At 47.6% G+C, this 23413-nt stretch overlaps 1 protein-coding gene across 2 annotated transcripts in view; it reads left to right on the plus strand.

Moving 5' to 3' along the window:
- The first annotated feature begins 2425 nt into the window (after positions 1-2425).
- Positions 2426-23413, plus strand: part of CTBP2 (C-terminal binding protein 2) — a 138946-nt gene continuing 117958 nt past the window's right edge. The window contains exon 1 of one of the 2 annotated variants that reach the window (XM_065638710.1): positions 2426-2686. The gene's annotated coding sequence lies outside the window, so the exon portion shown is untranslated. Of the gene's footprint in view, positions 2687-3643; positions 3732-23413 lie in introns of those variants that run through there. The other variant, XM_065638711.1, reaches the window with a different exon arrangement.

A 23413-nucleotide genomic window follows, 5' to 3' on the forward strand; every position in this document is an offset into this window, starting at 1 on the left:
GCAGAGCTCTGCCCCATGCCTGCCGGACAGCGGGACGATCCTTTTCTTTCGGTGCTTATGTCCTTCTCTTGCCCCAAAACTGCTGCTCCCCAGCTCTGAGAAGCCGAAATGCTCCACTCCAAGCACGTGCTGAATTTTGCACAAACCAGTGAGATACTGGAGGAGTCGAAGCTCCTTCAAGGTCGGGCAGCAGCTGAATGCAAGTTTTAAAAGCTGCAATTGGCAGTTAAAACCCTATCGTTTCAGGCCCCCCACTGAACCTACCATGTATCTTTTTTTCCCAGTAGCTAATTACAAAGGCTATTTCACACTTGATGAATGTTCGATTGCAATCCAAATAGTTTGCAGAAAAATCCACATGCCTGAGGATTGCCCCCTGCTAAACTCGAAGACGTTTGCTTCAGAGCTTGTTCATTTAACAACCTGTAATATAATTGCTCCGGTGATGAAATAATTATTTTTGTCTTTGCCCTCAACGTATGTCACTTACTTTGTTTATATATTAACTCAACATTTATTTATTAGAAGCAATTACTGTTTTCCATTCCGGCGTCCCCATACATTGCACACATAATGTTTAACAAAGCAAATCAGCTAAAACAGAGATGGCTTTAAAAAATCCCCACGGAAATGCCACGGGCAAGTCCTCGGCCAGTGCAAATGGCTGTTATTCACTGCAGCCCAAGTTCCACGTGCTAAGGAGCAGCCCATAATATTTTGACAGTTCACAGTGCCACTAACGATGGAAAGCCGAGAATTCCTGACAATACCGAGGCTGGTTTTCACAGTGAGGTTTCCTGCAGGCAGGCAGGGGTTTCTCTTCGGAGGGACTTCTGCCAAAGGGAATAGTGCAGAATAAGATGCGTCTTCCAGCTGAACGCTGCTACAATTTGCTAAAATCCACTCGGAGGTGCCTGGCTGGACACACAGAGCCTGGGTACCACGGGGGGGCCACGGCTGGGGCCATCTCAGCATCACACCATGGGGAACCCCTCAACTTCTGCGGGACAGGGGGAGCAGCTCCCGATAGCAGGTGCTCCAAAAACAAATGATGGACACGGTGTAAACATCCAGTGAGGGTCTAAAATGTGCCTGTAAGAATCAAGATCTTTAGGCTCTTCGCCATGTAATTTCACCCGCAAAAACTGAAGCTCGCTTATTAATTTTGATAGACAATTGATCTGGTTCAAGGGTTTTATTTGACTAGAAAAGGCATGCGCTTTTTCAGAGGCTGATTGAGGAGCGCGGGATATATATAATGCAGAAGGCTCGATGATTATACAACAAAAAGATGGGATCACCACCTGCCCACATTCTTGTGATAAGCAGATGAAGAACGTCTGTCAAAACATTAATTCCCAAATCTATGGGGGTAACGCGGAATACAAATACAAATAAATGCACGTTGGAGTGCGCTCTCGTTATCTCTCATTCAGCCGAACGCCCCGGCGTGATTATACGATAGTCACATCAAATTGGGCGCTCGGCGGGGATGGATGTGCCAGCCCCCTGGTTTTGAAGATGTCAGCGGTGGGGGCCCAACGCGCCTGGTGGCCTTTATTCCCCGGCCTCACCACATCCATTCCCATCCCTACGCGCGGCGAGCGGGGCTATGATATAATAATTGCCATGTCAAGCGGAGGGGCTGGTGGCGATACAAAGAGCCCGGGGGGCTCAGGCCGGACTTGGGGTCCGGATGCCGCTGGGTGCCCCGCTCCGGAGCACCCCCCCCCCCCCCGAGCCCGGCAGCGGCTCCCCGGGCCTGGCGCTGGAGCCCGGGGGGATGCGCGGAAGCTCCGCGGGCGCGCTGAGCGCGGGTGGCCGAACAAAGGCGGCAGCCGGCCCTGCCCGCCCCCCCCACCCCGCAGCTCCCCGGGCCGCCGCCGAGCGCAACAGGCGCCGCGCCCCGCGGAGCCCCTTCCGCGCCCCGCGGAGCCGCATCCCCGCGGGTGCGCTCGGTGCCCCTTCCTACCGCCCCCCCAACGCGGCGCCTCCTTCCCCCCCCTCCTCCCCCTTTCCTCGCTGCGTCTGTTTGTACTTTAGCTGATCCACTAATCCCCCGAGAGAGCCTATTTGTAGTGAAGAGTATCTATAGGGGGCGAGGCTGGTCCATGTGGGTTTGTGTCATTGGTTTGCAAGGAGAGACCCCGCCTATTGCCAAAAAAAAAAAAAAAAAAAAAAAAAAAAAGAAGAAGAAGGGGAAAAAAAAAAAAGGCAGTGAGAGCCTCTACCTCTCCCTCCGCTCACCCAGCGCGGCGAGGGGGAGCGTCCGCTCCGCCCAGCACCGCCCGGGCACTTTCTGGCTTAAAAAAAAAAAAAAAAAAAAGAGGAAAAAAAAAAAAAAAGGAGGAAAAAAAAATAGGAAAAAAAAAAAAGAGAGCCAGCGACCCTCCCCCCCAAAGTTGCAATTAGCATCCTCCCCGCTGCTGCTGCCCGGCGCGGCGGCTCCGCTGCCCCCGTCCGCTCCCGGCGGGCGGAGCAGGAGAGCGGGGCGGGGGGGGGAAAGGATTAAGTTGGGGTTTTTTTGTTGGTTTTTTTTTTTTAATTTTTTGTGCGGTGTGCGAACGGGTGGCGTTTTTAAGGTGGATCCCCGGCAGGCAGAGCCCGGTGGATGCGGGCAGGGATGCGGAGCTGAGGAGCGGAGCGGCGCTGCCGGGCCGAGCGGAGCCGCGGCGGCCGGGAGCAGGTAAGGGGCTGGCGGCGGCGACAAGCGGGCGCTGTCGCTTGAGCTGCGCGACACGAAGGACAAGGGAAAGGCGAGGACATCTTTGCTTTGGATAGCGATGGAGGATGAAAAGGAAGGCGCGGGGGGCGGGGGGGGGGGGGGGGAAGGCGATGCAAGTTGCGCGGGCGCGGAGAGCGGGGGTGAAGTGGGGAAATCTTTTGTTGTGCCGGGCTCCGCATTGTTTACTTAGTGCCGAGCGCCGCCGACAACATCTGCCGGTGGATTAACGGTAGGAAAGTTTGGGCAACGGGATCCCCGCCGCGCTGGTGCGGCCGCCAGCTCCGCGTCCCCCGGCAGCCGCGTCCGCGGCTGCCGGGGGACGCGGAGCAGTCGGCCGCAATCCGCTGGTTCGGGTTGTTTTTTTTTTTTAATTATTATTATTTTAAAAATAATTTGTAACATTTTAATTTTTAATTTTTTTAAATTTATTTTTTAAATTATTTTTACTTTTTTTTTTTTTTTTTTTTTTTGGCTGAATAACCAGGTTTCGCCCCGCAGTCCCCGTGCAACTCTCCGGCTCTCAGCCGCGGAGGTGCGCGGTTCCCGGTGTCCGCAGGGCAGGGCGGTGCTGGGGGGGCCGCGCCTCCCTCCTTCCTGCCCCACCCCGCCGGGCTCCCGCTGCGAAATTTTCCGAATATTTATATATTTTTAATGTATTTATTCCCCCCCCCCGCCCCGACTTGGGAATTCTAAACCTCGGCATCACTAGAAAGCAAAATCGGAGGAGCTGCGCGGGTACGCGGATTTACGCCGGCTGCTCTGAGGTTGCGCTTTTCACACCCCCCTGCAAAAAAAAAAAAAAACAACACCCCCCCCCACAACTTGCTAAGGGGAAAGAATAGGCTTTTGTCCTGCCGAGGGACGTGCCCCAAAGGTAAATCCTGGCTGGGGTTTAGTTTAGCGCTTGGTACTTTGCCGGGGAGGAGGAAAGTGGGAGATGGAGATCTCAAAGTAGGAGAAGTAATTTTCTTCGTTCAGCTGCACTTCTGAATTGCCTGCGATGAATGTACGTAGCTCTAATTGAAGTACTTTAATCATTCACACTTGATTAAGTATTACCGTGACCGGAGGAGAGGAATACACGGGGCTCCCTCGGACGGGAGGGATGGGATGACATTTTAATCCCGTGTTTTAAAAAACATTAGTGAAGCAGGAAAAACGATAGCCGGTTAGGTATAATAGACCGTTGTTTTCATACAGATGGTGCCTTACCGACGGGAATGAAATTGCAGTTACTGCAGATATTTTTTGGGGGGGAAAGGAAAAAAAGGCACGCACTTTTCAGTTTGTTTAAGCAGAGTGAAGAAAATAATGATAGACGAGACGCCTGGTGACAAAATGCTTTTGTTCCTGTTTCCATCAGTGCATAAGGGCGCCGACCTGCTTTAGCATTCTTTAAAGGTCTCTTTACCAAGGAAAATTGAAGACGGTCTCATTATAGGAGAGTGTGTTCAGAATACCATGAGATATTTATGAATTCAAAGGTGATTGTTGAATCGCAGACATTTCAATTACGCATCCTGTAGTAAAAAAAAAAAAAAAAAAGTGGCGATGTGTTCTGTAATCTGTTATTACCATAAAGCTGATTTGTGCTGGAGCTCCGGAGCTGGCCCAGGGAATGGGCTCAAATCTTAGACAAAGATTTGTATTCTTCGCCTTGCAAAACTTTCTGCTGCAGGGGCAGCCCGGAGTTCCCATAAAAGCGATTGTTTGGGAAACAACAGCTATCGTCAAGTATTCTTCTGGAAGATCTGGCGTTGCGAATGCAGGACGGTATTTTTAGAAAGGAGCTCTTTATTTTTGGCCGGGTTTGGGGAGCCCACCTGTTAGTCATTAGCGGGGACAGAGGTTGGCTTTCATCGTTAGCAAACCCGGGCGCATCTGGGTCTGCAGGCGGTTACTCACTTGGTCAGACACTTCCAGCCATGGACAAAGCATCGTTCCTTTTAAAAGTCATAACTAAGTATTTCTAAAAGTGAATAGAAGTGAAGATAGTTTAGTCAGAGTGCTGAAGCGCTCCTGTGGTTTGAAATGCAGATTGCAGGAGTGTTTGACTTTTCATTTTTCCCCTAGAATAGCAGACCAAGATGCCTCCTCGGACCACAGTCCTATTGCCAACTTTATAGCATACAAATCCTAGATGTTTTGTTCTTGCCGTCTGCTTCTTCTGGTTTTAAGGTAGTTTTGTCCCAGCCCAGCCCGTTGGGGATCCCCTCAATTTGCATCCCTGGAGCGCGATGCTCTGCAGAGCCGTAGCCCCATTTCCAACAGCTCCCTCTTATCCCTCTTTGCCCTTTTGAGGGCAAAGCTGCGCCCGTTTCCACTCCTCGTTCTCCTGCATAGAAAACGTTCGAAGGAATTTCCATATAGCAAAAACCGTAGCACACACTGTTGTCTGTAACACTGTCATTTCAGTGTGGACACTTGTCACTGGGGTCAGCTGATAATAATCCTCATATCAGGAAAAACATCAGCCTCAAAGTATGAGATCCTAGGCAGGAGTTGGACGTAGCGTCCCGAAACCTTTGGCTGGGAAAGTTGATTTATTTATCAGGCTGGCTGCAGTTCAAATAAAACTTCTTCGCTTCAGCTGACTCTTGTAAGAATGTGCACGTTCTACTTTAATGAAAAAAGCCCTGAATCTGGGTTTGCCCAACCTTTTGGAAAAGGTAGGTTAATTTTCGCTGCTCTTTTGACGGTGTTTATCAGCCGTGGGAATTGAAAGTGGCTTTGTCTTTAAGCAGAAGAAATGAAGAAGCTTCTCTGAACACAGCACTGGCAATTTGCAAGTGTTTTGTTAAAATCTGGTGGATGATGCTGTCTCATAAAATCTGATAGGTGTCATATTTACTCCGCACATCAGATCTAGCAAGTATTCCTTTCTCTGCTTTATATTCTACTTGTAGTAAGTTAAAGAAGTGGAGGGTGGAGCTGCTGGCAAGGAGCTTTTCAAACTGGGGTGATTGCACCTGCCCTAGAAATTTGGGATTTTTCAGAGTACAGGGACCCCTCAGCAACTTCCATTACCCCAAATCTGTTTGCAGCTCCCCCCAATAAAATCACCGCTTTTTGTACATTTGGTTATTCCAACAGAGAATAAGGAGATGACATATGGATCTTAGTAATTGCTATACTTGTTCTTCCACTCCATTAGGAATTACGGTTCTGTCCTAAGATGAGTAAAGCCCTGATATATCTTTTATTTCTTCTGCACAGCCTGCTTAACCCTTAAACTGAAAGTTACTGTTGCGCTGAAGATATTTAGATCCTGGGCTCTGACCGGGGAAGTGGCATCAGGGCTCAGAGGTGAATCAGGGGGGTCCTTGGGGTCCCCTCGTGCAGGGAACACTGAATGTTTGAGGGGACGTTTTGGAGGTCACCGGTGCTTTCGCTCTCGACTGAGATAACACAGACATTTTAGCCAGGAATTGGTGTTTTGTCTGCCCTGTATGAGATGCTGGAAGATGTCATTCCAAAACGTGGTTCGTCCCACCCAGGCACGCCTGGGCCTGCTCTTGTTCCTTCTCTCGTGTTCTTGTGGTTCATTTATTTGGTCCTTCTCCTTTGCCGGATAAAATAAAGATAAGTTTTAGGTGAAAGTATAAAATATGCCATGACCGTCTTTTGCCCCAGTGAGGGCATGGAAACCAAACCTTCTCGTAATGCCCCACGTCTTTTCCTTCTGCTCAGCCCCTTCGTGGTGGGGAGACCGCGATCTTTGGCATTTTACAGAGCACCAGCAAGGCACCAGGTAGCATCCTCTGGGAAGCCAGCCGGAGTTTTTGGTAACAGAGCACAGAAGAATCAGTTGTGATTTATTTAGTTCTACAATGACTGATGGTGCTTTATGAGTGTGCGCTCCCCTTTCTTGCACCCTGACCCTCGGTGATTTCTTAAGAACCGGGAATTGTTTTCACAGGAATAAACACCTGGAGTTTTAAAATTGTTTTTCATTTCTCCGCTCTGAGGTGGTAATGCTGGCGGGATGTCACGTTTGGGAAAAGTGATGGTGAGATTGCAAAGAGAATGTTGAAGAGTTCTTGTTCAGAACAGAGATACTGGGCTGTCGAGAAACAGAAATCCTGTTTTGTCATGTTTGTCTTCAAGGCAAGAGGGGCCCGAATCCAGATTTGCTCCAGTCTCGCCTCGATTTGACAGCCTACTTGAACTTTCTGTGTTCAGACTGTGAGAAAATCCCTGCTGCACGGGCTTTGGGGTTTGCTTTGCTTGGTTGGGTTTGTTATACGTGGTCTGGTGAGGGGAGCACGGTGGTGATGGGAGGGAAGATCTTGATGGTCCTTCTGGCAAAGTCAGTGGTGTTTTTTTTCTCCATAGTGATTTTTTTTTTAGTGCCTGGGTTATATTATTTGTAACTTCTATGGGATTATTTTTTTAAAAGCGCAGCTGGAATAGTGAGAGGGGGGAAAACGTGGGGTGGAACCAGAGTGACCTGATGAGGAGGTTTACTTCTGCGCACCTGCCGGGTCGGAGTTGGCTTTGGCCGCTCTGAGGGCTGTGCTTACGTGTCCTGCATGAAGAGAAGTGTGGCCTGGAGCAACACCGCTGTTTTCTCTCAAAATCAGAGCTGTGGAGTGATGTCCCTGCCTCTGTTCTGGGGGATGCTGGAGGCTCGTCCCCACTCTGCGGTTTTGCCAGGGGAGGACACCCCTGGGATACCGTCACCTCTCGGGGTGCCCCCACCCTACAGCTGACGGGAGCTGCGTGCACTTGCATTATGTGGTTATTTTGGATAATTCAGCTTTGTTTGTCAAATACATGGTCTTCTGGGCGGATCAAGGTAGGCATTTTGATAGGCATCCATAAAGTCCCATCTGTTCTGGGACTTTCCCGTAACATGCAAATAAAACCCAAGTTACTCAGATATATCAGTACTAGATTTTAATTATTAACGGCTTGCTCCTCCAACCTGATCTGGCAGTAATTTCATGTATGCTTTAAGCTTCCAAAAACCAGCAGTCCTGCTGAAAGTAGCTGCCCTGCTTCCTTCTGGGCTTCTGCCCACCCCTCCTGCCAGAAACAGGTTTTACATGGTTAAAACAACCTGCTTGCTTGTTGGATTTTGGGCTCTGCTTCCCCAGATCCTCTCCTTAATCCCCACCAGTAGCTGGAACAGCGGGACCTTAGGAAGGACCTTTGCCACCACGGTGGCCAAACCAAGGTTGACCAAATCACACCCAGGTGTAGAAATCAGGGTCCACTGTCTGTGAGGTTTTGCAGAGATGCTGGTAGGAACCTCGCTGAATTTATTTTTTCACGTGAGGACCACTGCGTTTGCTCCCGTGTACGTTCACTTGTGTAATGTTGTCAAACACTCAGCCACTATTTCCTTGCGGCAACACATACCAATTATTACTTAAATAGACCCCTGAAGCACAGCGCGGAGGGAGAATGTGTGGATTAGAGACATAATATTTACAACGAGCCAAGTCCTTAATGAGACCAGGAATAATGCAGATGGATTCGCTGTTGCTAAATATAACAGATATGAAATGGATGCTGACTATCATTTTATTATTATTTTTTTTTTAGCGACCCGTTCGCTTTGGAAACAGAGTGGCTTCTGTGCTGAGGAGATTGGCACGAGATTGTAAGAAACTCCAAAATCTGCTTGGCTTTTGGTTATTATTCTAATAACGATAACATGTGGCTCTGCAAGGTGTGAGTGACCCTGGCAGAAGGAGGAGATGGAAGTCCATTGGTTTCTGCACAGCTGACGTGCTGATGGAGCTGATAGCATCCTCGTTAGGGCAGAAATTAAACAAACCTGACAATTAATGACACGGCTGGTGCCTGCGCAGGCAGTGGGTGTTGTGCTGTGGGGTGTGATGAGCTTTGCAGGGCCTCAGCCCGACTTTATGAATATTCTGGGGAATATTTATGAATATTTAGGGGAAGCTGCCGGGACACGGTCTCTCCCTTCTCCATAAAAAAATTCCCTTTTGGCCCCATCTGTTCCTATCAGTGTGAGCACGAGGCAGCACTGTCATCTAGGGGTCCCCTGGCTTTTCTGCATCTTCCCTGTCCCAACATCCCAAATGTCCATGTGTACATCCACATACATACCTATTCGTACATCCACGTATGTACCAATGTGTACATCCACATACATACCTGGCCAAGGCTTCCCTAAGGTCTCCATGGCCTTCCCGTTCCTCTATGGGTGACGATTGGGGTGTGAGGAGCTCGTAGTTTATGCTCCAGATAAAGTTTTTAATTAAAACTTGGCCTTCTGGAGGCCCCTCTGAATAACTACATCTTGTCAGCTCTCGTCCTTGCTTCTATCAGCATACCCTTTAGTTTTACGATGATATATGTGTGTGGGGGGAATGTTCCTTATTTGTATTAGCTGGAGGGAAAACCCTGTGAATTCCCCTTTAAAAAGGCGCTAGGCCAAATATCCGAGATGGTTATGGTACCTGCAGAGCTGTCATAAAGTGTCGACTTCTTTATTATTTTTATGCGGAAAACCTGGTTCTTCATGAGAGGGGATGTTATAAGAAATCAGCAATTTAAGCAAAGTAATTAGGCTAAATACTAGACATTACACTTGAAAATTGAGAGGCTTGAGCTTTACTGTGATTAGTGGTGGATGAAATTAATTTAAATTCAATATATGGAAAAAAACCCTTTTCATCAGCTTTCGTCATCTTGAAGTTATCTGAAGTTTCACGATCCCGCAGCACAAGCTTGTGCAAGTTCTGTATTTGCCACTTGCGTAAGCGAGTAACCCTTTTCGTACAAAAATGGTAACAATGCGATGTTTGAGCCTAGAGTTAGGGTAACCAGAAGTTTAGTACTGGAATGCCTATCCTAACTTCACCTTTTACCCTTTGATAAGAACAACATTTCTCAGATGAAATACCTATTTTCTGTTCCTTGGAGGAAACCAGATATTTTAATACGATGTGATATTTTTCCTCCGTGGGAGCTGGGATGCCCATTTGTCTGGTAGCCCCGTAGCTGCGAGTGCAGCCGTGCCAGGACATCCAAAGTGGCGGCGCCTGTTCCTTTTTCATACAATTCTATATTATTCTGACATATTTTTCCCATCTGTAATGTTTGAAGAGCAGAAAGCGTGTATGTGTGTCTCTGTACCTGGACAACAAAAGTCGTGAGTATTAGAAAGAAGCAGCGTAGGCAGATTTGGGGAGACAAAGTGCAATTTTAGTTTTCTGTAGCTGAAAGTTTGACACGTTCTTTGAATTTATACTTTCCTGGAGGTGACCCAACTTCACTGATACTAGTTCCAGCCCTGCTTGGAGTATGAAATCTCACTCTAGTTTAGCTCCAGGCAGTGAGGTTGTGGCCAGTGATATTTTTTGTTTGTTTGTTTTGTGGTTGTTTCTGAAAGAATTTGAGTTGAATAATGTATCAGGAGGAAGAATCTGGCCAAACTTGCCTGCTTCACCTTCAGCCATCGCCCTCCCGGCCTCTTCTCGGGGCTGTTGGAGGTTCTGGATGCTGAATTGGGGTGCACACCCCTTAGGATACGGTAAACGTTGCACATCCGAGTGCCCGAGAGATGCGGCGAGTAGAAATCGGAGGAAAGAAGCAAAGGGATGCCCAGACAAGCTGTGACTGATGGTGGTGAGAACAACCAACGGTTTCTATAAAATGTTAGAAATGAAACTAGGTTACTAGGTAAAGTTAATAGAAAAGACAAAAATACTACACCTTTTTTTAGGGGGAAGGTAATGGTGTGTTTAGATGCTGTTATGATTGTGGTAGAAGTGGATTTTAAACAGCAACTGCTTTAGTCAGACTTCTGTACGTCAGTCCCAATGTCTCTCATTTGATGAGGAGACTGAGCCGTTAATGTGTATTTTTTATCAAGTCTTGAAATATTGGAGAATTCCCCACAAACTGCAGCAATACTGATGTTGTATTATTAGAGAAAAGCGGTAAACGGGCCAGGCTGAGTAACACGGACCTGTCAGCTTAGCGAGAGCCCTGAGCAAACGGTGCGAGGAGTCGGGACGTGTTCAACGAGGGAGGGCAGGACGGCGGTGCCTCGGTCTCCACCAGCACGAGTTTGGGGCAGAACATTCTCTACAACTAACTTTTCTGTTTTCCTTTAAAGAGCTCGTTGATGGGATTGATAAAGGTACCTGCGGGGGTTTTTTATTCACTTAAAATTCAGCAAGAAATGCAGCTTGGTGCAGCACCGCTGTTTTGGCTGAGAATGTGCAAAAAGAGTGGCTGAGACCCAGCAGAGTGTCAGCTCTCAAAATACAGTTGTAAAATCAGAAATAATTTCCAAACATCTATTTCTAGCAGCCTCTCTAAGCACCTTTTTTTTTTTTTCTTGGTGTCCTTCTGCTGCTTAACGTGTTTGTGAGCAACCTGTGATAAGGCAGAGCCACCGTTGCTAAAGCTGGAAATGTCACTTAAAGACTGGGAGAGTGGTAAATAATAAAAAGGAGTGACCACTGGCAAAAGCAATTTGTATTGCTTGAAGACAAGCAGGTAGTATTTCTCAGATGGCCAGCTGTAAATTTCTCTATCTCAGAGCAAACAAGGCAGGCGGTACCTCCGGGATGCTGTCTGGAGAAATCACGTCTTTGCGGAGGAGCGAGGAGTCACGAGCCAGCGCTGCTGATGTGATATTATGGCCAAAGGTCTCGTGTGCTCCTCGGCTGCTGCGCTGGCAGGTGGCTGCCGGGCTGGAGCGGGGACGTGGCACCCGCCGTGTGTCCCCATCGCCCAGCGAGGGGCTGCGGGGACACCGGAGGAGTCGGGAAGGGATGCAGGGGAAGGGCCTGGGAGCTCCAGCCGCTTGGCTTATCCAGGAGGGTGTTGGAAGGTAAGTTGATTAAGGCAATTAGCGTTGTCATGGGGAAAATAAATGGAATAATAAAGAGCTCTCGGGTCTAGCAGGCAGGGTTTTAACCAGAGCCCATAGCTGGGAGGTGAAGGTGGGGAAAGGCTGGAGCTCAGGTCCGTGGGTTTGGCACCGTCAATGGTGGAAGAGGAGGTGAAAGGAACGGTGAATGGTGGTTGGAGCATGAAGGGTGTTGGTCTCTTCTCCCAAGGAACACGCGACAGGACAAGAGGAGATGGCCTCAGGTTGTGCCAGGGGAGGTTTCAGTGGATATTAGGAAAAAAATCTTCCTAGAAAGGGTTGTCAGGCCTTGGAACAGGCTGCCCAGGGCAGTGGTGGAGTCCCCAGCCCTGGAGGGGTTTAAAAGGCGCTTAGATGAGGTTCTTAGGGACGTGGTTTAGCGCCAGAGTTGGGTTAGGGTTGGACTTGGTGATCCTCAGGGTCTCTTCCAACTGAAATGATTCTAAGAGGCTGCTGAAGGTGTTGGTGATTTCTTCACCTTTGGAAACGCTCAATTCAGGGATGTTTGTTCAAGCAGGGATTAATTTAGGGCAGTTAGTGTGCAGTGTGTCAGGCTGGAAAATCACAGTGGTCTCTTCTGACCTCAAAATCCACAAAAAAACATCTTTTAAATGAGAGCATCCAGGTATTTGCAGATCCCCAGCAGCAACGTTGCAGATTTTCTTCAAGAGGATGATCTGCAGAGAGGAGACCTGTATCTGAAGGTGGAGATTGCAGGACGTGACCTTTAGTGCTCAGGAAAGATCGCAGGTTCTTCATTTCTTACCATTTCCCTAAAAAATTCCTTGTGTCCATCACAGAGGTGAATTATCTCCAGTGTCAGCACCAGGTGCTCAGCACTAGGTAAGAGTTTAGCAGGGGCCGTGTCAGCCTGTTTTATGGCCAGTGCCTGGCCCAGCTGTGAATTAATTTAGGTGCAGGAAGGAAATGAGAGAAGATTACTTATTTTGGTAGTCATGTGCTTTATCTAATTGTGCAGAATTTATTGAAACCCCGAGTCATCTCTTGGGACATCAGAAATAACTTCTGAGCAGAAGAACACGAACAGGAGTGCAAACTGATCAAAACGGGTCAAACCCAGATTTAAAGATTAATTATACAGTGCTTGTGGTTGGCACAAAACCAATGCGTTTGTGTGCAAATTTATTTTTATTTTGAAGCGAGAGCGTACAGCTGAGCGTTTGCAGACTTGCTCCTCTTCCAGGTGAATTTTTGGATTGGTCCGTCCATCTCATCAATCATTTGTGGATGAGGTTTGTGGGATCGGCGGGCTCTGGTCCGTGTTGTGCTCAAGTATGCAGGAGCTGCCATGGCTGGAATGTAGTTTCAGATCCCCTTTGTGTGTGTGTGTATATATATTTTTAAAAAAGAAAAAAAAGAAAAAATACATATATCTACAGGTATAAATATCTGCTGGGTACACGCTGGCTTTGCAGGTCTAGAAGTCGAATATTTTAAAAGCCTCATTGCAAAGAAAACAGCACATGAACACATCAGGCAGTGCCTGGGGATGTTTAAAGGTTTCTTTGGCCACTCGAGGTCTCCGTGTGCTGGCCGAACTGGAGCAAAATAGGAATTTGTTGGTGCAGTCAAAAGCAGGATAGTAAGGCGGGCTCACATGGTAACACAGCCTGGGCTAATGCTGTGAATTAAGGACATTTAGATGTTTGGCTTTGTATGATTTAGGTTAGACAAACAAACAAACCGCATTAATCTCATTACTCACGCAAATGAAATAAACCTTTAAGGCACTTAAAACACGCCGATATTAGTGAGCCGTCAGACCAGCGAGACCCGTTTCCAGACAACGCCTCGACTGCTACACGTAAGGTTACTTGCATGTGTAAATGCTCGTGGAATGGGAAGTTACTCGAGGGTGACAGCGGGGCTGGCGTGGCTGGAAAGGAATTTAGTGGGAATTGTAGATGCACTGGGAATTGCATCAGTGGTTACTGGGCATCCATGTCTCTGCATCACTCCTTTATCCTTCCACTTTAAAAGATGCGACTACGGAGGTCCTTGTGGGGAATGTAATAAAAACCCCTCAAATTGTCATTAAAAGCAATGTATTGCGACGTACCGTGTCCTTACATCGCTCTGGTAGTGTAATGGATGTTGCAAACCTAAGCCCCGGAGAGGTTGGTGATTTTTTTTTTTTTTTTTTTTTGGTGTGTGTATCCTGCTCATCGCGCTTTCTTTAGAGGAGAACATTATTAACTTTGATGTGTTAGGCTATCCCAAGAATTTTCTGTTGTCTTCTAATTGCATTTGTTTGGGTATCGGTTAGGCGGAGAAATGACTGAATGACGTGTCGTGTTTATAAAATCAAGAGTACCTAGCTATTTTCATACAGATCTCTTAATAGAGATTAAACACAAAATAAAGCAGAATGCATCAACAGTGATATTCCCATAAGCAATATTGTAACTTGTATGCAGTGTAATTATATTTTGTACACTTGCCAATTAAGCAGTTACGCTTTAGAGAAAAATTACTTTCAAGAGAGGGATGAAAAGCACCGCAGTAAATCAAATAAAATATACATGTGTTAGAGGGTTTTGTGTATGTGGCTGAAATTTTAAATTTTTCTGCCGCGCTCAGGTTGCAGTACATGTAAGGGTGCTCTGCGTCCTGCAGCTTTTTTTTTGGGAGCAGAAAATAGCAGATGGGAGGAAAAAAGAAAGGCATTAGAAATATGTTGTTCCCTGGAATAGCTGTGTGGCCACTTGGAGCCGAGATGCTCGGGCAGCCCCGCTCTCCGTCCTGGCTCCTGCTCAGCTCCTGCCCCTCCGAGGACAAGGTGTGGGGACCAGCCAGGTGGACACCCCCAGGTTGGGTCTGGGCACCCCCGGATCAGGTCCAGGCTCCCCCAAATCGCGGGGCGGCCGCCCCAGAGCTCACAGCTGCCACTGCAGCCCCGGCTTACCTGGTATGTCGGGTCTTTCCCCCTTTTTTTGTTTTGCTCCTGTTCTCGGGACAGTCGTGTTTTCAGCCCACAAAACCTGCAGCAGCCCCACTGCACGGTGGCCGTGGGACCATGCCGAGCCTTATTTGTGATTAAAATCCCCCAATGAACCCTATCCTAACAATTCACGACTTTATTTTCTTCACCTCCATTGACAGCAGTGTCCCCTGCAGCGTGGGGCGTGGAAATGTCTGCATTTTGTTAACAAATGGATGTTCGCCTGTAACTTCAGTGACCATCCATGGGTATCGTGGATACCTTCAGCGGTTAGACCCACTTTGAGGAGTTGTGCGAACAATATTCAAGAAGTGATTTGACAACACCCTCAGACACCGGTGTGAATTTTGGGCTTGTCCGAGTTAGGGACAGGAGTTGGACTCAATGATCCTTGTGGGTTCATTCCAACTCAGGACGTCCTATGATTTTTACACCTAGGGGAAAACAGGTTTATTTTCCCCAAGCTGGAGGTGTTTGTACCTGCAGCGGTGGGATGGGCAGCCGGTTCCCAGCATTGTGTTGGGTGGATGATGCCAAGTTCATGTGCTGCAAGTCAAGACCTTAGCGCTGAAAATAACTTGCGTGGAAGCACAAGCAGAAACACCAGGTTTCCAGTGCGTGCCCAGGGTGGAAATTACAGGGAATTCTGTAAATCCATAAGAAGTTACACAAGGGCTGTTATTTGCTGAACAGGCATAGTGTCAGTTCAATATCTGGTTAATTCTCTTTCCTAATGTAAACTCCCTGCAAGGTGAGTGTTAGTTGAAGTTGCTGAGAGAAGCGACGTGAAATTTTTTTATTACACCATGAGGTTTTTATTTGAGGATTGCAAAACATTTTGTGGTGCATAGGTGGGTTAAATGAGCTGCCCAAGAGTGTGTTGCATGTGCGAAATACCAAAATGGGGAGAGAGGAGTTTTCAGTGTGATCCCCTTTTCTTTTAAGGGTTTAACCAGCCCAGAGCGTGGTCTCCTGTGATGTGCATCTTTTCCTCAAACCAGCTAATTTCTTTTTATAAAAGCTTTCCGATAGTCCTGATGTCCTTTCCTGAACTTGCCAATATAAAAATAGTCCCATAAGTCAGGTTAAGAAGGAATCCAGGCTAACCAGGTGTTTGCTTTTGAGGTGTGGCTGTGTTTGTGAGACACGGGGCTGGCAGGGACGGTGCTGCCGGAGCTGTGTGCGTGTGGGCTCCGTTCAACACATGGGCTTATGCACCTGCAGCCTCTGAAATAAGATGTTTATCATCTAAAGTGCTCATGTTTTAAATGTTAATGTCTGAGTGTGCCTGGCATGGTTTATTGTTTCAGTGTTACGAATCTGCGCGCTTTCAAAGACTTACAGAAGGTGTTTGCGCGTAAAAGCTTGTGATGAGAGTCTAGTTTGAAGATGACAAAATAAAAAGGTAAAATTAAAAAAAAACCCCTTGAAATAAGTGTGATGTAGAATAGAGTTACCGGCTGCCCTCTGTCTCTATTTTCCTGGACCCTGGCTTGTGGCATCACCTGCCCGTGTGGGTTGTGCCAACTTCTGCCTTTCCCAGCTGCCTTCTGGGGAGGATGAGGATGCTCTTGGAGAGAATGAGGATGAGGATGCTCTTGGAGAGAATGAGGATGAGGATGCTCTTGGAGAGGATCAGGATGAGGATGCTCCTGGGGAGGATCAGGATGAGGATGCTCCTGGGGAGGATCAGGATGCTCCTGGGGAGGATCAGGATGAGGATGCTCCTGGGGAGGATGAGGGTGCTCTTGGAGAGGATCAGGATGAGGATGCTCTTGGGAGGGGATGAGGATGCTCTTGGGGAGGATGAGGATGCCCTTGGTGCTGCTCACCTGCTGCAATTCCATACCCTGTCTCTGGTGCCAGTATTGAGTCTCTTACATTTTTGCTCCTGACACCGTCCCTTTGCTGTGCTGCACATTTTGAAGTGCCAAATGCAAATTGATGACTGCAGGGTTGTGGTGTTGTGTTTTGGGGTTTTTTTTCCCCTTCAAGTCCTGTGCATTTGGTTCTTCAGGAGCCTGGCAGCCGAGGAAAGTTTCTTTCTGTCGGCTTATTTTCATCCCGATGCTTCTGGCCCCGCTGCTGACACTGGCCGCTACTTTGCAACGCGGTGGTGTGGAGCGGTGTAACACAGCCAGTCCCTCTCTCTGCGTGGGTTCCTCTCTCCAAGGCATTCACTTGCTCGTCCTCGATGTGCCCGTGTCAATGGGTGTCCCCGAGCTCCGTCCCTGCGCGCAGCGAGCAGGTGGAGTTTGGGATTGATGAGGGATAATGATGGGACACAAGCAGCAAATCTCAGAGAGAGTAAAATAAAAGTTCGCCCCATATATCCTGGATGGGTGCATTTTGCAAAGTGTTTCTTGGCTTTGTCACAGAATAATTCCTGGCTTTATTCGCAGCTGCATTGCTTCCAGCAAGTCTGGGGGAATTGCCCTGGTATTGCAGTAATCTTTTACTGAGCTCATGCACTTCATTGCCTTGAAAACCGTACCGTGAATCTCACTAATATGAAGTGAGTCTAAATTGGATTTGGAATCATTTTTTCCCACCAACCTAGTGCTAGCATGTTTTCTGCTCAAGATGCAGGACTTTGGTCTAGTTGAAGAGTTCCTTTGTCATACCTTGAGTTTATCAATGCCTCATATGTAACTGTTCCTCTTCTCCCTCCCGCCGACCTGAGCCTCTCTGCTAATTTTAATTTGAGAAGAAATAAGCCAAGGTATGCTCTCAGTATAAGGAGATGATTATCACAATGGAATAATTACATTTCGGTACTTTATTTGATTTGTTAGCTGGAAGATTAGTCTGAAAGCACGGAAGAAAATGAATGCATTGTTGACTGCAGGAAGTTATTTATGAGTTTTTTACTTATGTTTAAAGGAATTCCCCCTGTGACTTAAGTAGCAGTGCGATTTATGGCCTTTCACATTGGATAGCTGAATAAATAAATAGAATAAACACAGGAAGAATAAAAAGAACTGGTACCAGGTTTTGTGGGTGTACAGTTTCTGTTGTGGAATGCAGGAAGCGATGGCTTTCAAAAACCCAACCAGACGGATCAACAGAAATAATGCACGCGTTGCATTGGAAAAAAACCATGATCCCAGTGTTTTGCATTAATTATGTTATGGCAGAAGAAATGCTTATGTACTCATACGCTCAGTGTGGCGTTTGTGTTATGTTTCTCTAATTTCTCCATTAATATCTTCATGTAATATTCCTTCCACGGCTGCTTCTCTTATTCCTGTTGCCACAAATCAAACCAATAGCACAATCTGGGAGGAAGAAGAGGTGCTGGTGCTATTTTGGGTGGTGGCACCGTGGCCGATGGAGATGGGTCTGCTGGGCATGGGCTGGGAAGCACTTGAGAAGTGGAGGAGTAACGTGGAGGTCAGGACGGGTTTGGACAGGACTGAGCCTTCCTGAGGGGACGTTGCAGCCCTCATTGGAAGGCTCGTGTGTGGAAACGTAACTGAGAAGCCAATCTGAGTGGAATTGTTTGTCTTCTGCTGCCATCGTGGAGGACGGGAGGTTGGCAAGGCCCTCCTGAGATGTGTCCCTCTGCCTGGGCTGCACACGATGGAGCAGTCGCTCAATACCCATCTTCCCAAAGCAGGCTCTTAGTGCTGAGCGTGCCTTATCGCTTGACGATTAAATCTTGCCACTCCATACTCGCTGTTGTCATGTCGTGTCCTGGGTCAGCAGAGTGCAGGAAAGTGGAAATAAAGGCAAACCTCCTGCTCGGGCTCTGGAAGACGTCGGTGACGAGTGCGCTGATTCTGTCAGAGGCGATCAGGGATGCTCCTGCGCCTTGGAGCGGCGACGGGGACCGGGCTCCGCTCGCTGCCGCTGCGGGGATGCTGATTTACATCGGCTGGTGACGTGGCCCAAAATTGGGTTTTAGAGTAGCTCGGACGTGGATCAGACTCGCTGTGCTTTCGGGAAGCCCGTCGGGCAGATTTCCTACATATTCAAGTGGGATGTCCTAATTTTGGCAGTGGCTGGGAAAAGGATGCCGGCCAGAAAGCAGCCCACTGACATCTCCCAGGGCTTCATTGCATGAGTACAACCTTCAGCGTTTGAAGGTGTTCTCCGCAGGGGAGAGGCCAGCTTGCAGGTACCGCACATCGAATGTTAGGTGATTGGTGCCCTCACTCTTTTTTTGGAAAGGCAGAAAGGGAAAGGAGCCCTGCCTGAAGTCCAGACCATTCCTTCTGTGGGCAAAACCTGTGAAAGGACCTTACAGAGGCTTGGAGAGTACCAGGCGCTGACTGAAGTTGATTTAAACATTAAGAAAGCTTAACTCTTGTGCTCCCCAGTGCTGCAGACCAAAGGAATTGGTGGGACTGAACTCCACAAATCAGTGGGGATGGAAATAACCCAAGCTGAAATGGTTCTATTTACATCTCAGGTGTTTGGTTGTTCTTGCATCTCTATTGCCACACATAAAAGTAACTGGATATGCAGAGAAGCAGGGGAAAAGCATGAATTCCTTGCTATCCCCACATCGCAGCAGAGTTTTGGTCAAGGAGCACTTTCCATATGCAAGGAATGGGCACAAAGCTATCCCTGCTAGCAGAAAGATTGTCTTTGTGGGAGCTGGAAGAATGATTTGGACCTTGGACAGGATAGAGAAGATGCTGTGCTGTCAGGGGCCGAGTGCCCTCACCTCGGGAGACGATGTTTGCCGTTTTGGTCAAGAGGTTATATGAAGAAATGAGCTTCCACGTGCGGTGTTGAGTTTATCCAGGTGGGGGATGTCTGGCAGGACCTCCTCCAGTGGCCCAGCTGGCCTGGGTTGTACGGATTATGTGATTTGGGGTGATTTGGGTACCTATGAGAGGTAGGAGGAGCTCAGGGGGGTGGAAAGGTGACTTCTTTTGTGTACTTGAGAAACCCTTCAAAAGTGATGTGGCTTGTGTTAAATTTTCGCTGGTTTTACAGAGATGACATTCATGAAACCCATCATCAGTGTTGTGTCAGCAGAAGGTGTTGGTAGATGCATAAAACATAGAGTAGCTGTTCACAGAAGGATTATTTATCGATATTTATTGTTCCAAAGGGGGACTTTGGGAACACCCAGAAGTCTTGGATGCCCTTTGCAATGGGTAGTGGAGGGAAGGGTTGGGGACTGGGGCAGTCGCTTGGTTGTCCCTCACAAGCTGAACCCACCAGAACCCACATTTTCCATGGTCCTGGGGATGAACACGATCACCTTGGAGAGACCATCGCTTGTCACAGGCAAGAGTGGGAGCTTGGGCGTTGAAGCCCAGTGCAAAGTTCCTCTTCGTCCTTAACTACATCAAATTCATTTATGGCATGATGACGGATGTCGGGCACGAATCCTCCAAGAAAATGCTGATTGTAGTCCTGGCTATTTTGGGACAAGCTTGCTTCAACGGTGTGATCAGCCCAGAGCGCTGCCGGTGGCTGCCTTGTGTCCCCGACGCCTGGCACCGATGTGCTTTCTGCAGTACTAACAGTCCCTTTAGTAATTTTCTAATTTTTAAATACTGAGTGTAAGCTTTAAGTAAGCCAGGCTTGGTGGTGATTGTGATTTATGTTACGATGGCCGTGCCGTAATTTGCTGTGTTATGCACCAGAAAGTTGAGAGCATTAGGATAAAGTCTTTCAATAACGTGCAACAAATTCTCATCATCAAGGAGTAACCGTTGTATGCATTGTGTTGAGTAATTACAGAGTACAAGGAAGATTTGATGGAGGAACTGTAGCTTAATCTCCTGCACTTCATTACATTTTCCCTGTGGTGGTAGCGAGAAATGGGAGGTATATTTTATTTTCCAATTTGAGTGTGCTTGCCCAGGATGGCCTTGTTCTTAATGTTGCTTCGCAGGGGAGGATTTACAGTGAGGATTTCCATTAATGCTAATGAGAGTTATGCCCATGCACCTGACTGGCCTGGTGACAGAGGAGGAGAAATAATAATTAAATTCTTTGTCTTCTAAAAAAAATAAAATGACCTTAAAATGTCCAGTGTGTCAGTGGGAAGTGACTGAGAGTGGGAGCTGCTGTTGTTGCTGCACTTGACCATTCACCGGTAGCTGAGAAGGTTTTAAAAGAAAAGGTTAAAAAGAATTAAGAGAATTAAAAAAAAGAAATCCAGGAATGCATTCTAATTGGGGAGAATAATGAATAATCTAAGGATAGATATTGTGATTATAAAACAAAACATACAGACTGCGAACATAAAGTTGTCTGAAATGAATTGCAGTAGGTTTTCTTTATGCTTGTGATTAATACACTCTTCCATTTAAAGCCATTAGGGATAGTGCTGCACTTGATTTAAAGTAAGTGCAGTTAATATTTTTGGTTATAAATTTCAGGCATGCCGGTAAGAAATCATCAAAAAGCACAATTCTTCGTGTAAAGCAACCACAAATTCCTATTAGTTCCCATACAAAACAAGAGGCAGGTTCTTCTGCAGCTGAATTTTGCGTGTTGGGGAATTACAGCGAATACGGCATTAATAGGAGCTGTTGTGACACATCTTCTGCAGGGGAGTCTATCGAAAGGGAGCGAGGAAAGGGCTATACTTAATCAGTATAAATGTCAGTAGCATGTTTTAATAAATTCTTGATTTTGCTTGGACTGTTTGCAATTGCATATTTAAAAGGGATCTGCCATCTCCTTTCGAAGGTATGTGACATTTAAAAGATCTGTAAAGAAGATTGGTTTGACAGCTTCAAATTACATTTGAAAGAGTTTTTTTCCTTTCAAAATAGAAAATGAATACTTCCTATTCTAAATGTCACTGCAAAGACGTAAACATGTTTAATCAAATTATATATTTAATTTATGTAAAATGTAATTTTTTATTCATGCAAGAGACTCACTTGTTACATTTTTACCATCTCCAAAGCTTCGCAAAGTTGGTGAATTGCTGAATCTCTTGAATAAATCACTGCTCAACCATTTTTCAGATTCTTCCAAAATAACTGTTGGCTTATTGTTGGATCTCCCCACTTCCAGGTACTTGTGTTTCATAGGATCATAGATTCATTTTGGTTGGAAGAGACTCTCAAGATCATCGAGTACAACCGTTACCCCAACACTGTCACTACCCCATGTCCCTGAGAACCTCATCTCTGGTCCGTTCAACCCCTCCAGGGATGGTGACTCCAGCACTGCCCTGGGCAGCCTGTTCCAATGCCCGACAGCCCTTTCCGGGAAGAAATGTTTGCTGATATCCAATCTAAACCTCCCCTGGCGCAACTTGAGGCCGTTTCCTCCCATCCTCTTGTTTCTCCTCGGGCCGCCGTGCTGCTTTCATGAGCAGAGGCGAGGAGTTGCCTGGGTCTTGTGGTGGTCAAGGGTGCAACTCCCGTGGAAGAGCCAGTGTGGTTTGGATGGTGGGGGGGATCTCTGGAGATGCCCTGGGATTGCGGAGCCACCGCTGCTCACCAGGCTGGTCACTTGTCCTCTGCAGCATCACGGAGGGTGAGGGCTGTTGACCATCAGCTTGTATCTTCTTGGGCAGTCATTTCATGGTGAACCAAAGCCACCGTGATGAAGCTGCTGTGCCAAAACCATTAAACCACTCCTAGGGGAGAGGCAAAGCTGTTGGATTTAGAATCATAGAATAATTTCAGTTGGAAGAGACCGTCAGGATCATTGAATTCAACCATAACCTAACTCTGGCACTAAGCCATGTCCCTAAGAACCTTGTCTAAATGCCTTTTAAACCCCTCCAGGGATGGTGACTCCACCACTGCCCTGGGCAGCCTGTTCTGATGCCCGACAACCCTTTTTGGGAAGAATTCTTTCCTAATATCTAATCTAAACCTCCCCTGGTGCAACTTGAGGCCGTTTCCTCTCATCCTGGTGCTTGTTCCTGGGGAGCAGAGCCCGACCTCCCCTGGCTCCAAGCTCCTTTCAGGCAGGTCAGAGATCAGAAGGTCTCCCCTCAGCTCCTGTTCTCCAGCTGAACCCCCAGCTCCCTCAGCCGCTCCCATCACCCTTGTGCTCCAGCCCCTTCCCCAGCTCCGTTCCCTTCTCTCAACTCGCTCCAGCACCTCAAGGGCTTTCTTATGATGAGGGGCCCAAAACTGAACACAGGATTCAAGGTGCGGCCTCGCCAGCGTCCAGCACCGGCCGCCCTCGAGGACGGGCTGCTTTTCAAGAAAGGAGATGGAGCAGTAACCCTGGGCGAGTCCTGAGAGCCCAAGCCGGCTTTAGGCAGGCGTGTGTCGTCAGGTGGTGTCACCCGGCTCAAGATAGATGGGTGTCTGGGGGCTTGGGTTTTCGTGCTAAGAGAGGAAGCAATGGAAGAGGAATCAACGGCAAAAAAGCAAAACCATGGAATTTAGCTGTTTCTGTTTCGATGCCTGCAAATTTCATGTATTTGCAAACTCATGCTCATCCCAGACAAGGTCAGAACTGTTAGGTCGTACCTGCCCAGGGAGGAATATTGTAGGGCACAACAGACCTTTGAGCACACCCTGTGTCTTGCGTCCGTGTTTGAGGATGACCAGGCAGGCCGTGGGTTATCCCTGGCAGGCAGGAGGGGTTTGTGCAGGATCTAAAAGCCAAGAAGCTGCAAAGAGTGTAGTCGTGTCACTGGAAGCCTCCTTTGAAGGCGGAAAGAGCAGGACGTGCAGCCACCTCTGCCGAGTCCTGGGCAGACAGTGGAGCATCAGTGGTACTGGGCTTGGGGAAACATCATGGTTTTGAAAACTCTCGTGATACCTTCATTTCCATTTTTTAATCTCATCAATTAGTAATTCTGGTTTAAGTGCTCGCTGATCAGGAAGAGGTTACGGCACCGGGAGTTAATCGCAATTAACCACCACTGCCAGGCAGATCCTGGTTGAGGGCAGACCCAAACTACTAGGGATATAAA

The sequence above is a fragment of the Caloenas nicobarica genome, chromosome 7 (assembly GCF_036013445.1).
Source record: "Caloenas nicobarica isolate bCalNic1 chromosome 7, bCalNic1.hap1, whole genome shotgun sequence".
Classification (NCBI taxonomy): Eukaryota; Metazoa; Chordata; class Aves; order Columbiformes; family Columbidae; genus Caloenas; species Caloenas nicobarica.